The sequence below is a fragment of the Somniosus microcephalus genome, chromosome 12, assembly GCF_052327205.1.
Source record: "Somniosus microcephalus isolate GS21.2 chromosome 12, FLI_Smic_1.0, whole genome shotgun sequence".
NCBI classification, from domain to species: Eukaryota; Metazoa; Chordata; class Chondrichthyes; order Squaliformes; family Somniosidae; genus Somniosus; species Somniosus microcephalus.
Window position 1 is genome coordinate 42,682,423 of NC_140998.1, and position 16,451 is coordinate 42,698,873.

The window sequence follows — 16,451 nt, forward strand, 5'->3', positions numbered from 1 at the left end:
CTTAGCGGAACGTGTCTTAACTACAGGGACAGCAGGCCGTTCCGTTACTGCGCCCCTTTGTAGTTTCCCGACTTCTTGGTAGGTTTTATGAGACGGTCATTTACTTTTTTTAGATTTTCCTCACCTCTACATTCTCGCTTGAAATGTCCATCCTTTCCACAGTTATAACAAAAGACTCCAGGTCTATCTCCTTCATGGGGATATCCTTTAGAGGAATCATTCATTTGCTGTTAGACTTCGCAGGGTGTTCAACCTTTTGCACCCATGCGTCATCCCTTTCTGTGTTGGGCTTAGACCGAAAATATGCCATCTCGGCTCTCATGACATTTATTTCCTTCTTCAGCTGCTCCATCTCAGGGTTGACATCACCCTTAGGAGTAGGAACTGTAACAGGAGTCACAAGCTTGGACATCACAGCACTCTTTGCTACATTCCGGGCCTGAAGCATATCCTCCTCCTCTCTGACTTCCCTTAGCAGCTCAGTGAAGGTAGGTGGATCTCGCAACTTATGGGTCATGCGTATGCGAAGAGCAGTCACGTCTTCGAGCAATGCACCTCGCACAACCTGTTCAATGCGGAATCGATTCATTTCAGGCAACTCAATCCCTCTTTTCCGTAACATACAATGCAGCAGTTTGTCTATTCTCAGCAGATAACTGGACAGCTTCTCTCCCTCACACTGGAATGCGCTTCCGAATCTGACCATCAAATCTGAAATGGTTTCAGTAGTTCCAAAGGCAGTTTCTAGAGCCTGCATGTAGTCAAAGGAAGTAGCAGAGGTGTTCTGCGCCTTTAAGAATCTTACAATGTCAGCAGCAGGACCCTTAAGGCTGTCTACTATTCTCTGCCTCTTCACATTGTCACTGCACTGCCATTCCTCTAGCAGAGGCAGGGTCTGCTCAGCCCAGGCGTCGTACTCCTCTTCCCCACTGGGAGTTGGTCTCACTCCTGAGAACATACGGAGCTTACGGTATCCCTGAGCCTCGAAGGGCAGATTGGTGCATTTATCCACCAGAGAACTAATGGCACTGACCAACTGAGTGTTCATATCCAGGGCCGAAGGACCTATCAGACCTTTGACATCAGCAACAGTCTTTCCTTCTTGTCTCAAGAATGACAACAACTTGGTCTGAAACCCTTCTTCTTCCTTAGTAGTAATAGGGACAAACTGAACTGGCCAGGGACCAGCCTCTTCAGAAAGCCCAACTGCCTCAGGTAAACCATGACCTCTCAGGTTCTCTGATGTCTGGATCAACACAAACTGCTTCTTGGTAGCTGTATCCAAGCAGCGCTCAACTATCCTAACCTTTCCAAAGGCTTTGACACAATTCAGAGCCCTTAGCAAGACATCATCAGGGTCATCGTTAGCAACACCATTCAGCACAATGGCATGGGTAGTAGCTATCTGCTTCCGTTTGCACCAAGCTTCAACCTCAATAACATCCATCTTTTATGCTCAAACAGCCCAGTAGAAACCACAAACCACTCTCTTAGCAATGAGCATTCAATACTGTTAGTTTACTGACATAAATAGACCACAATCCCGGACGAGCCCCCAAATGTAACCCCTTCACGGTTCTCTAGATATATGTGAGATGTGGTCTCTGTTGTAGACAGTATTCTATAGTCCAGTAAGGAGATCACTACTACAATGGCTTAATTCTAATTATCTTACTTTATAGTTTTAACGTCAGACAGTATAAGAAGATTACGGGTCAATGACCTAAATTAGACATTTGCATACATTAGAATGAATCTAGACATAATAAACATACATTCTCCATTTATATGGATTCAAAGGAGAATCTGTCCCTGTGTCCAAATTCGAGTGCACTCTTTCATTGGCGCGCTTAAGTTGGAGCTCATGGTATGTATAATGTCTGCAAGACTTACGACTCCGAACCCCTTCGTTGAATTCACTTCACGATCACTGAATCCCACCTTGAGTTCTGAATGCAGAGCTACTAATACGAAGGGCGGCGGCCGAGTTTGGAAGCCCGGGACGGGATGCGGCAGCCATTTGCCTCCTGAGCCCTCTTTTCAGAGCTCCTGCCCTCTTTTCTTCCAGTCGCTCGCGTTTCCCGCTCAAAAAACCCGACTCCACCCCTTCCTCCTGGGGTTTCTGCCTGGAGACTGCGCAGCCTCACTGTCTGCAACAGTTGATACTGGTGCAGAATTATGGAAAGTCTGCTCTTAGTCACATTGTGTCCTTAAAAGTTCTTGCCGTACCTTCACATGGGCACCTTTAACCCAGGGATTTATAACAATGGTAATACAGTGTCTAAGTTAAAGATTGATAACCATATTTAGCGTACATTACATTTCCAGTGGGTATTACACAGGCTTAGTGAGGGGAAACTCTGGCCAGAGCTGGTCAGCATCAGGAGGCTGACCAGGAAAAATTAGTGAGCCCACTAATAGGAATAGTTTGGTGAAATTGTATTCTTTTTCCCATTCTCGAGAAGGCTTCTGTAGTTAGTTGAATCAAAAATATCCAGTTCGGATCAAAGAGGCTCCTATGCCCCTGGGTTACACGATTGTAAGATTAGCTATTGGGCGGTGCAAACATACAGCTGAACATAAGATGCTCGGACTATTTACAAGAGTGCCCAGCACCATTGTACCTGAGATAATATCCACAACAGGCCCAAAACTTGTAATCCCTACATTTGGCCCAGTTGAAACAGATGGAATCAAATTTGCTTGCCCCTTTGGACATCGCCCATGTTGACGAAATGTCATTCTGCGCACACATGCCCCTTTTGGACTTTTCCATCGTTCATTTCACTTCTTCTTATGGCATCAGGCTAAAGCTTCCGTGACATTTTACAGATAAACCAAGACAATTAAGAGGGATTATTCTTATAAAGTCGATGATGTGCGATAGAAATCATTATAATCTCCTCACAGCACAAGTGTGCAAGCAGACCTTAGAGCTGTATTGATCATAAAGGAGAAGTTCCATTATGTATTGTAATTACCCGGCAGCATGCGTGATAAAGCTCAGTTTCCTGACATCAATAAAGATCACCTCAGCAATGCTATAATGACTATCATATTGTTGGCGTCTCTAGTTTTTAGGTGTAGGTTATATTGCTGCAGTCCTCATGAAAGAGATATTCAAAACTTTAAAAAATATATTTAGAGTTTTTGTGCTTATCAAGTTGAGGGGTGGTACTGGTGGGGGTGGGGGTGGGGTGGGAGTGAGGGAACAGAACTCCTCCCATTTCATGGAACCAAAATGTCAGCACCAAGCACTCCCAGGTCAGAGATTTCACAGCCAGATGCAGAGCAAAGAATCATAGAATGGTTACAGCACAGAAGGAGGCCATTTGGCCCATTGATCCCCTGCCAGCTCTCTGCAAGTGTACGTCAGCTAGTCCCACTCCCCCTCCCCTTTCCCCATAGCCCTGCAAAATCTTCCCTTCAGGTACTTATCCAATTCCCTTTCGAAAGCCACGATTCAGTCTGCCTCCACCAACCTTTCAGGCAATGCATTCCAGATCCTAACCACTCGCTGCGTAAAAAAGTTTTTCCTCATGTCGCCTTTGGTTCTTTACCAATTACCTTAAATCTGTGTCCTCTGGTTCTCGACCCTTCTGCCAATGGGAACAGTTTCTCTCTATCTACTCTGTCCAGACCCCTCATGATTTTGAACACCTCTATCAAATCTCCTCTCGACTGTCTCTGCTCCAAGGAGAACAACCCCAGCTTCTCCAGTCTATCCAAGCAACTGAAGTCCCTCATCCCTGGAACCATTCGCGTAAATCTTTTCTTCACCCTCTCTAAGGCCTTCAAATCCTTCTGAAAGTGGGTTGCCCAGAATTGGACACAATCCTCCGGCTGAGGCCAAACCTGGGTTTTATAAAGGTTCATCACAACTTCCTTGCTTTTGTACTCAATGTCTTTATTTATGAAGCCCAGGATCCCGTATGCTTTTTTAAGTACTTTCTCAACCTTATCTGCTACTTTCAACGATTTGTACATATATACCCCCAGGTCTCTCTGTTCCTGCACCCCCTTTAGAATTGTACCCTTTAGTTTATAGAAACATAGAAGATAGGAGCAGGAGTAGGCCATTCGGCCCTTCGAGCCTGCTCCGCCATTCAATGAGATCATGGCTGATCATCCAAATTCAGTACCCTGTCCCTGCCTTCTCCCCATATCCCTTGACCCCCTTTAGCCTTAAGAAATATATCTAACACTTTCTTGAATATATTTAATGAACTGGCCTCCACCGCCCTCTCCTCATTCTTCCTTCCAAAATGTATCACTTCGCACTTTTCTGTGTTAACTTTCATCTGCCACATGTCCGCCCATTTTACCAGCCTATCTATGTCTTCTTGAAGTCTATCACTATCCTTCTCACTGTTCACTATACTTCCAAGTTTTGTGTCATCTGCAAATATTGAAAAGCTCTGTCCCAATAATATGCTTTAGCTCAAATCTCAGAAGAACAACCCCTACTGCACTAATGTAGCATTTCTTTTTAATTTCCCACACCAGCCATCTTGTTCCCTCTCAGAATGAGATGGCAAAATAATGAAGAATTAAGGACAGAAATTCACCGTAGGCTCATGCCCACCGGAAACTGGATTAAGACTGCTCATACTCAGTTCCCATAGAGCCTAACAGCCAGCAGAAAGAGAGGACTTTCATCTCATTGGTCTGGGTTGGATTTGAACCAAGGGCCTAAAAATTGGTTGACGCCATGCGCGACAATATTAGGGCAGTGTAGGCACTTACATTCCGCGTCGGAAGTGCATCATATTGGAAAAGCTAGAAAAGGAGGCTTCCCGGGCCCATACCTTGCATATACAAATAAGAGGCCTAATGTCTGTTTGAGACCCCCTTTGGAAAATTGGTTTGTCCTGAAATCAGTGGCACCTAAAGGGACAGCTGGAATCCGCCACCAACAAGGTACGTTTGCTGAAACAAATACTTACCTGAATGGAATGCTCCTTCCAGCTCCATTGCAAAGCTGAAGAGCGTTGCAGGCTCCCACTTAGCTCACTTCTAGTTGCCAATGTTGTGTCTGTGTGTTGATAGAGACACTGAAGACAGGAGTTGGTTTCATAGGTGTTTACTAAACAAAGTCTGGAGGGGAACTAACTGATACAACACAATATACAGGCTTATATAGCCCGAGTGGCCATTACCGGCATTACAGTACACATGGGGCTCTTAAAGGCACATACACTACAATTCCTCCCCTTTTAGCCAACCAGTACATAATATTTTACGTAATTATTAATTACATGTTACAAGAAAAATAATCTACACATTGCTGCAGTTAATTAATTATAAGTCAGTCTCTCTGGAGGCTTCCTGACTCGGTCCGGATAATGCCTCGGTGGTGTAGTAGTTTCTGGTGGTGTAGTAGGTTCTTTTGGCAAGGCTGATTCGGCTTGAATGCCAGTGTCGGGTTCATCGGGTTCCAGTATCACCGGATCGGAGGTAGATATGGGTATCTCTACTTCATCGTTAGGCGTATAGAGTTGTGGTGTAGGTTGTCCCTTTTCGGATGACTCTATGATTTGGTCAGCATGGCGCCTTATTATGCTTTCTTCAATGTCCACGGTATACATCAGCAGTCCTAGTCGTGTGCAGATAGTTCCAGGCTGCCATTTCTCGGTACGGTAGTCCCGGGCCAAAACTTGTTGACCTATCTGGAAGGTTCTAGTTGGCCTTTCATTCATGCCTTGAAATTGCCAGTTCCCCACGTCCCTTCTGATGTTGGGCTTGATCAAATCCAGCCGGCAGCTTAGGCTTCCATTGAAGAACATCATGGCGGGAGTTTGGTTTGTAACCATATGTGTTGCATTCCTGTATGTGAACAAGAAGTTATCCACCTTGTGCTGAAGTTTTATGTCTTCATTACCCATGGCCTTTAAGGCCTTCTTGAAGGTCTGGACAAACCTTTCAGCCAATCCATTGGTGGCGGGATGGTATGGGGCGGAACTGTAGTGCTTAACCCCATTGTTTTTTTAAGAACTTCCTGAATTCTTCTGACACAAATTGCGGTCCATTATCAGAACAGATCTGTTCCAGCAGCCCATTCCTGGCAAATATGGTCCTTAATACTGTGATGGTTTTTTCCGTGCTGGTGGAGGACATCTTTATTACCTCCGGCCACTTGGAGTGTGCATCAACCGCGATTAAGAACATTGAGTCCATAAATGGACCAGCAAAGTCAATGTGTACCGTTTGCCAGGGAGATGAGGGCCACTCCCATGGATGTAGAGGGGCTTGGGGTGGAGCGTTTTGGACCTTCTGGCATCCTAGGCAGCTCTTGGTCATTTCTTCGATGTCTCCATCGATACCTGGCCACCATACAAATGCCCTGGCTAGGTTCTTCATTTTCACTCCACCCAGATGCCCCTCATGAAGCTGCTTTAGAACTTTATCCTGGAGTTTGGGTGGAATCACCACTCTGGATCCACACATCAAGGTTCCTCGGCACACTGACAGCTGTTCTCTTCTTTGCAAGAATGCTGGCAACAGTGGTTCGCCATGTGCTGGCCATCCATTCACTGTTAAATCATAGACTCGTGAGAGAGTCGGGTCATTTCTAGTTTCCCTTTCAATGGCAGAATTTGTTACTGGTAGACATTCGACTATGGTAGAGTGGAAAATCTCCACTGGGTCTATGGTAGGTGCTTCTTCTACCGTTGGCAACGGTAGGCGCGATAACCCATCAGCATTCTCATGCTGGTTTGATCCTTTGTATTCTATGTTGTATTGGTGTGCCCCTAGAAAAAGGGACCACCTCTGTAGCCTTTGCGCTGTCATAATGGGAACACCCTTTTTAGGGTTGAATATGGAGATGAGGGGTTGATGGTCAGTCAACAAGGTAAATTTCTGTCCGTGTAGGTAATGGTTGAATTTCTTCACTCCCCATACCAGGCTGAGTGCTTCCCTGTCGATTTAGGCATAGTTACGCTCAGCTGAGTTCAATGAGCGTGACGCAAAAGCTATCGGCCGTTCCGAGCCATCAGGGAATTTATGCGATAATACTGCTCCTACGCTGTAAGGGGATGCATCGCACGTCAGTCTGATTGGCAGTGATGGGTTGTAATGAGCCAAAACTTCTTTGGACGTGATTAAGTCTTTGCATTTATGGAAGGCACGTTTACAGTCTTCGCTCCAGTTCCAAATTACTCCTGTTTGTAGCAGTTCATTAAGAGGGTGTAGAAGAGTTGATAAGTTCGGTAATAATTTATGATAGTGATTTATTAATCCCAGGAACGACCTTAATTGTGAAACATTTTCAGGTGCTGGGGCTTTTATGACCGCTTCAATTTTTTCAGGTGACATATGCAACCCTTCCTTATTAATTATGTGGCCACAATATGATATTTGATTTTGGAAAAATTCGCACTTGGGGCGATTTGCTCGTAGGCCCCGTTCTCTCAGCCTAGTGAGCACCTGCTCCAAATTGGCAAGGTGCTCGTTGTCGTTTTCTCCTGTTACAAGGATGTTGTCTAGGTAGCATTGAGTCCCCGGAATCCCTTGGAGGATTTGCTCCATAGCTCTTTGCCAGATAGCTGGAGCGGATGCTACTCCGAAAACCAGTCGATTGTACTGGTACAGACCTTTGTGTGTATTTATCGTGAGATATTTTTTAGAGGCCTCTTCAACCTCCATCTGTAGATATGCCTGTGCCAAGTCAATTTTGGTGAAACGTTCCCCTCCGGATAGTGAGGCGAAAATATCTTCTATCCTCGGAAGAGGATACTGTACCGTGTGAAGGACCGGGTTTACAGTCACCTTGAAGTCTCCGCAGATGCAAATTTTTCTCTGTTCTTCAGATTTATCATTATTCAATGCTTTCTTCATGACTGGAATGATGGGTGTTGCCCACTTGCTCCAATCTATTTTGGATAATACGCCTGCCTTTTCCAAATTCTCCAGCTCTGCCTCGACTGCTGGACGAATTGCGTATGGCACCGGTCTTGCCTTAAAAAACTTGGGAATTGCTGCATCTTCCACTTTTATTGAGGCGGTGTTGCCTTTCAAGGTTCCTAGTTTCTCTTGAAACACTTCTTTGGCGTTGGCCAAGATGTCTTTTAATCGTTCAGGTATGACGTCATCGTTGTTTTTTTTCTTACTGGTCACCGTCAGTGCCTGAATGGAGTGCCAGTCTAAACATATTTTCGTGATCCATTCACATCCCAACAGCGGTGGACCACCATCTTGTAGAATGTATAAATACAACTTTTGTATTTCCTTGCCGTTGTATACAACAGGCACCCTTATTTTTCCTTTGGGGTATACTTTCTGCCCCGTATATGTTTTCAAGATAATGGATGTGTCTTTTAAAGGTATATGCGGAAATAGCCGCTCGTAATCCCGTCGATTTATGACGGTCAGAGCTGATCCTGTATCTAGCTCCATTTTAACTGGGGACCCTGCTATCGTGAGGGTAACCCAAATGGTCTGGTAATCATCTTTGGCAGTTACATTATGTAATTTGAGACAGCTTAGTCTCTTGTTTTCGGAGTCGCTATCGCTCTTCTGGTCTTCGGAGCTACTGTCCGTCATCATTTGTACCTTTCTGTACTTTTCTTTATTGATTTTTTTTTTCCTGTCTGTGGATTTTTTTTGTCCAGATTGGCATACCCGTGCAATGTGTCCAATCTTTCCGCATTGCCTGCATGCTTTGTCCTTGAACCAGCAGTCCCTCTGGTCATGGGTGGATCTGCTGCAGCGATAACATCTCTCGAAACCCTGTGTCATTTCATGGGTGCCAAAGTCCTGTGTCTTTTGTTGTATCTCTGCAGCTCCTCTTGCAGCTGCTTCGTATGATACAGCCATACTGAAAGCCTTGTCCAGTGTTAAATCTTTTTCCGAAAGCAGCCTTTTCTGTGTTCCTTTACTTAAGAGACCACAGATGAATTTGTCTCGAAGATAATCTGCTAGTCCTGCCCTGAATTGGCAGTGTTTTGATAGCTTTCTTAATTCGGTGAGGTAATCAGCTTTACTTTCATTCTTGCGTTGATTTCTCTTGAAGAATTTGAATCGTTCCGCTATCAGCAGCGGTGTTGGGTTTAAGTGCTCCTGTAGGGTATCAACAATTTCTTTAAAATTCTTGTCCTTTGGTTTGGCTGGAGTGATTAAATTTCGTAACAGCCCCTATGTCTTTGCGCCCATTAGATTTAGCAGTACTGAAGCTTTTTTTTCATCTTCTATTCCATTTGCGGTGCAATATACCTCCACTCTTTCCACATATGTGGTCCAATCCTCTATCTCGTTATCAAAAGCATCAATATTGCCAGACTTACGCATCCTAGAAATAAAATGGCGCTTCCCGCGCTTTTCTTTCTTTTCTGCAGAAAAGATATGGCGCTTCCCGTGCTTCCCCGCCGCTGCTGCCGATGACAACGCTGTTTCCCGCGGTTTCCGTTCTTTTTATTTATTTATTTACAGTTGGAGACTCGTTCCCGCCGGACTCTCTTTCTAGGTCTGAACGCCGACCTGCTTGCAGCGCCGGCCGTCTCCTGAGTGCTCCCTCCCCGTCTGTTACTGCTTGCCTCCGCTTTCGCTGCCTGGCCTAGCTGTAGAGCCAGCCGCTGGAGCCCCAGCCCGACGCCCAGGAAGGATTATTGCAGTACCTGCCACCAGCTTGGCTAGCTGGTGAAACCACAGCTTTTTCTTTTTCTTGATTTTTCTTCAACTTTGGACGCCAGAGGAATCGATGTCCTTGAGGTGCTGCCGAATTGCAGGTAAGTCCGTTTCCAATTCGTCGCCACTATTGTGTCTGTGTGTTGATAGAGACACTGAAGACAGGAGTTGGTTTCATAGGTGTTTACTAAACAAAGTCTGGAGGAGAACTAACTGACACAACACAATATACAGGCTTATATAGCCCGAGTGGCCATTACCGGCATTACAGTACACATGGGGCTCTTAAAGGCACATACACTACAGCCAACCCCACTCCCGATTGCCCTCCTCCCTCTCAATTGCCCCCTCTCTCCCGATCAATTCTCCCCCTACAGATCGCCTCCCTCCTCCCAATCGCGTCTCCACTCCTAATCGCTACCGCTCTCTCTCGATCGTTTCCTCCCCTCCCAGGACCAAACTGTGGGCCGCTGCCAGTGATGCAGTGGCCCAAGTCCAATGCTGATTCACTAGCAGGCTGTCTGTGGATGCCCAGGCTGTGTCTGCTGTTCACCGGTCTCATTTAGCTGAGGGTTGAGGCCCAATATATGCCCACACATTCCGGTGCAGGGATCATTCACTGCACCCAGTTCATGCGGTGGAAGGCTAGGCTCTAACCCCAGTACCACACCTCTAACTTTAACCTAGCATTTCCTTTTGAGGTGCAAAGTGAAGTGAGAATAAATCACTCGAGTTCACTGCAGTTCTAGTGAACTGATTTATAACTCCCAGTCTAAGCTAATCAATTAAGAGGCCTTTGAAATGCTAAGATAGTATCAAGCACTTTGGAGAGTAATGAGACAGTTGGCAGGTTGAGCCTCAGCAAAAGAAAGGATAGTGGTGGACTGAACCATTTTTGATTTGTAGGCAGAATGTTTAGGCAATCTGCAATTTGAAAATAAAAGTTACAGCATTTCAGCAGAGGTTTTAAACAGGAATTGACATCATAACTTGACTACACTGAGTGGTGGAGGCAACGGCAGTTAAAAACCCAAATTGCCGTCAACCTGGTTTACAGAGGGAAGGTATTTACCATCAGTTTTGGTTCCTGAGTGGGCTGAAGAGTCAGATGTGCCTCCACATTAGCACTCCAACTCTAGTATCGCAACAAAATGGAAGCCACTTTCCTGCAATGCTTCTTCTTCTTAGGCATTCCCTCGGAACCGAGGATGGCTTGCTTCCACACTAAAAATGAGTTCTCCGGTGACTGATGAGTCTAATGTGGGACCTACAGTCTCTGTCACAGGTGGGGCAGACAGTGGTAGAAGGGACGGGTGGGTGGGGTGCTTGGGTTGACGTGCGCTTCTTCCGCTGTTTGCGCTTGGCTTCCGCTTTCTCCCGGCGAAGAGACTCGAGGTGTTTGGCGCCTTCCCGGATGCTTCTCCTCCACTTTGTGCGGTCTTGGGCCAGGGATTCCCAGGTGTTGGTAGGGGTGTTGCACTTTTTCAAGGAGGCTTTGAGGATGTCCTTGAAGCGTTTCCTCTGCCCACCTCTCTTGCCATGTAGAGCGTTTGCTTTGGGCGTCTCGTATCGGGCATGCGGACGATGTGGCCCGTCCATCGGAGCTGATCGAGCGTGGTCAAAGCTTCAATGCTGGGGATGTTGGCCTGAGAGAGAACACTGACGTTGGTGCGCCTATCCTGCCAATGGATTTTCAGGATCTTGTGGAGGCAGCATTGGTGGTACCTCTCCAGTGCTTTGAGGTGCCTGCTGTGCAAGATCCATGTCTCGGAAGCATACAGGAGGGCAGGTATCACTGCTGCTCTGTAGACCATGAGCTTGGTGTGTGAAGGAATAAGCCATATAACCCATTCAGAAAAATACACTATCTTTTGAAAGAATTCTGGCCTCATTAAAACATGACAAACTGGGTTTGGAAATCTTTCTCATGTTGCAGTGATAATTGAAATTATATTCTCATAGGTCATTAAGTCTGATTCTTCTTTCTCGCCTCTGCTGTGCCTGAGGTTTTGCTGTCTTTAGTGCAGTGTTGATGTTAGTATGTGGAACATTTCTAGGTGTATGTAGTCCTGTTTTTATTAAGTGCTATTTGACATTCACTTGCTTGTTTATGGATTCTTTTGTTTAATGGGTTCTTTGTGAGGAAAATGTGAAGAACTGCCTTTATTTAACGAGGTTATTTCTATTATCTAACCATCATCCTGTACTCACCGATCTACACTGGCTCCCTGTCCCCCAATCCATTTAAACTAAAAATCCTCAGTTTTATCTTCAAATCTCTCCATGGCCTCAGCCACTCTATCTTTGCAACCTCATCTGCCTTTATCCCCTCCTATGCCCTCCAGTCCTCTGACTCTGGCCTTTTGTGTTTCCCTCTCTCCCCTTACCTCACCATTAGTGGAACAACATTCAGCTGCTTGGCCCTACCTCTCTAAACTTGTTAGCTTCTCCACTTCTCATTCCACCATTAAAAATCTTCTCTAACCCCATCTTTTTAACCAAAGTTTCAGTCACCTCTCCTAAATTTCCCTTTACGGGTCAGTATCTGTTCCTTTATTCTTTTATATATACCCATCCACCCCGCCCCACCACCCTCCATTTTGTAAAGTGTCTTGGGATGTTGAGTCTTTGAGTATATTCAATGCTGAGCTAGATAGATTTTTGGACTCTAGGGAAATTAAGGGGTATGGAGATCGGGCAGGAAAGTGGAGTTGAGGTCAATGATCAGCCATGATCTTATTGAATGGCGGAGCAGGCTCAAGGGGCCGTATGGCCTACTCCTGCTCTTAATTCTTATGTTCTTATCTTTTCTATGTTAAAACCATTATATAACTGCATGTTGTGTGCTTCTATAGATGCCAAGTGGCTAAACTTCATGTGTGATCAAATACACTGAGTATCTATTTTGACCATGGAGGGACAAGGATATGGGGATAGGGTAGGGAATGAGAGTAAGTGGATAGGTGTTTCAGAGAGTTGATGTAGGTACAGTGGGCCTAATGCCTCCTTCTATGCTGCAAAATTCTTTGATTTGCGGGCATCAGAGCTGAACCTGATTCTTTCCTCACTGAACTCCCACACATGTATAATTTCCAGCATGGCTCACTAAATAGCGATCAGGAGCAGCAACCTGGAACTTATTGAAGTCAATGGAAAAAGAAAATTGGGTGGAGTTTATCACAGGTGGCCGATCTGCTACTATCCATCTTCCATCACCACTGTAAGTTAAAATCAGCCCTTCATGTTGTTCTTTTAAAAAGCAATAGCTTAAAAAATGCATCTGGATGAAAGGTGGTTAATATGTTAAATAAAGTTGTTTTGCCCAGATAATAAACAGTAAGCATTCCTTAGTTTGTCTAGGTAATCAAAAAGTACCTCACACCCTATTGCATTGGTATGTTTTTTGATCACTGCCTGTCTATGAAGAGAACGGTATAAAGAGAGAGATGCGACACAAACACAGGAGGACTTTTTGAAACAGGATGGCTGTGAGGGCAGTCAAGCTTTTAAACAGAGAGCTACAAAAGGTTCAGGCAGGCTCAGGAAGTCAGAAATGTTGGAGCTAGAGTTAGAAGACATCTTGGGGGAGAAATTCATTATAGCCCAGGAATGGGAGGTAACTTCAGAAAAGTTTGAGATTTAGCGCCAGGTGTTAATGAATGATGCCACACGCAAAATTAGGTATCATTGCTCAAAGAAAGGATTGGAGAATTAAATCAAGCGCTAATGGCCTTGATCAGTGGCGCTCCAATCAAAGCGCTAACCAATATCAGGTGAAGTCTAATCGCAAGTCATCATTGCCACGGGCTCTTTCCAGTTCTTAAAGGAAAGGTTCATTGATGCTGCAGAGCCACATTCTCAGCATTGTTGGCTGTGAACCTGTGTCAGCAAGCAGGAGCAGGCCAAGCCTAAGGAGCTGGCCGACTCAAGCATGTGTCATGAAGGCAGATCCACGCCCCAGGGAGAGAGCCCGCAGATTTTCGGACTAGGCAGTGGAGGAGTTGGTGTCTGCTGTGGAGAGACGGAGGGTGGTGCTCTACCCGACAAGTGGCAGGAGGCCCTCGCACAATTCTTCTGCACCATGTGGAGGGAGGTAGCCCAGCATGTCTCGGGGAGCACTGTAGTCCCCAGGACCCACACACAGTGCAGGAAGAAATTTAACAACCTCACTCGGGTGGTCAGGGTGAGTCAATGCCTCAACAAATATTACATTGCACTGTCTGAACCACAGTCTGCACACACTGCCCAAAGCACCACACCCCTAGCACTCACCCACCAACAATCTCTACCTACCAACACTCACACCCACATCTCACACCTTGCACACAATGACAGTTTTTTAACAATGGCAGGCACATCACCCAAACACATTGCTCCACACTCACTCACACACTTTCCTTTCTCTGACAGACCCAGGTGGCTCACAACAGGAGGGTGCAGGAGCACACAGGCAGGGAACAAGCCGACACCCAATCACTGTCTGCACTGGAGACTCGAGTGCTGCAGATTATTGGGCGCCAGGTGGTGGGCGCCGTGGCCACCGGTGACGTTGATCCCCTTGTGGACAACAACGGTATGTTCATTCCTACTCCTTCTTCTCACATCCAACTTCCCCCCTCACCCCACAAGCCTTTAGCACATTCCAGCTAATCATGCTGTATGCATGCATTTCTCCCTTCCTGCTCCCCTCCCCTCACTTTAACCCGACTCTTGTGCCTTTATGTTTTCAGATAATGAGCAAGCAGCTGAGCAGCCTGTCCCTGAGAGCACGGTAGAGAGTGAGTTGGGAGAAGGGGAGGAGGAAGAACACACTGCGTCACTGCATGTCTCATCCGCAGGCACCAGCTCAGATACTGGCACTACGCATTCTTTAGAGGCTAGTATAGTAGCAGGATCTCCACAGGGTGAGGAATGGGGGATGAGCAGGCTGCAGCAAGACCGGGGGGAAAGGGTAGCTCGGGGGCCAGCTCCCTGAAGGGCAAGTTCACATGAGTTCTGCTGCACAAGACTCAGATGAGGAGTTTGATGGGGAGACCTTTAGAAGGAGGGTGATGGGTGTGCACACGGCCATGATAGGTGCAATGGCAAGGGTGCCCGAGAGTCTGTCGGCAATGGTAAAGAGCATGGAGGAGTCCACCTCCAACATTGCACAATGCTCTGTGCACACCATGGAGCCCATCATTTCCACTCTGGAAAGGATGGTCGACTCCCAGAGAGACCACGGTGACCCAGGCCTGATGCCACGTGTGATGGGCAATCTGGCAGCTTCCGTTCCAGCACAGGCAGAAGCGATGCAATGTCTTAGTCCTGTAATGCAGTCTATGGTTGGTGCCAATAATCTCAGGATGCTCTCATGCAGTCTCAGCTTGATGCCATGCAAGCTCTGACTGCTGCCATCGTGGCTGCCACAGTTGACCGGGGCTTTCACGGTGTCACAGCAGGCCAGCAATCTCTGCTGCAACAGATTGCTCGGGATGCTGAGGTGCTGCCCCGGGGGAGTGGCATTGGGTCAGTGGAGCAGGAACCTGCTGTCCTCTCTCAGGATGAAAGCATTCCTGCTTCCCACCACTGCCACTCCACCATTGCCCTTGTCGCTGCCTGTCATCCAGCCAGCCCAGACTGCTGCTGCCCATGCTGAGGTGGTGCAGTCTACAGCCGGGCCTTCCAGGCCCAGAGCTGGTTGAGGGCGTCCTGCAAGGCCATCTGTAATCTCTGGCATGGACACTCAGCAGCCTTCCACCAGCCCTGCTGCAGCCACTGGGCCAACACTTCATAGGAGCACTAGAGTAGGCAAAGGCACAGTAACAAGAGGCACTAAGGAATTGCATAAGGGTGACTAGTTAATGTTGTTGTAAATATGTTGTTAACTGATTGTTGTTAAACTTATTCATTCAATTTGGATTATTTTGTGGTGTCTCTCATTTCAGCTTTGCGCTATGAAATGGCCTGCGACAGGAATGGAATGATGGGGATGTGGTAAGCATGGAGATCTGGGGTTAAATTTATTGGAACCTCAGTCTGATGAGACAGTCACGGACCGCCCTTCTGGAAGGCCGATTGAGTGGCTGCCTCCTCTCTCACTCCTGTTCCTCCTCCCCCTGCTCCTTGTCCTTGTTCTCCTCGCCTTCCTCTTCCTACTCTTTCTCCTCATCCTCCTCGTCCTCCTCCTCTCCCTCTTCCTTCTCCTGAGGTAGTCCCGCAATCCCTGGTGGCAAGTGCTGGGCCCTCATGATGGCCAAATTGTGGAGCATGCAGCAGACCACAACAAAATAGGACTCCCACTCAGCCGAGTACTGGAGGGCTCTTCCGAGCGGTCAAGGCAGCAGAACCATTGCTTGAGCACCCCGATGGTATGCTCGATGATGTTCCTGGTGGTGGCATGGCTCTCATTATATGAGTGCTGAGCAGGAGTGTTGAGGTTACGGAGGGGAGTCATGAGTCAGGTGGAGAGCGGATAGCTCTTGTCTCTGTCCAGCCAGCCGCAAGCTTGACGTGATGGCTGGAAGAGTGCTGGCACACCAGTCAGGCGCAGGATGAAGGCATCGTGGCTGCTGCCAGGATAGCGGGCATTCACATTGAGGATTCGCTGTCTGTGGTCACACACCTACTGCACATTAAGTGAGTGGTAGCCTTTGCGGTTACGGAAGATGTCAGGATTGTTATGCAGTGCCCGCAAAGCCATGTGGGAGCAGTCAATGGCACCCTGCACCATGGGGAACCCTGCTATCCTGACAAAGCCACATGCATGCTCGTTCTGCTTTTCTCTGGTGATGGGGAAGGAAATGTAGTCCCTTCTGTTGTATCCGTGTGTTAATGGAGACACGGAA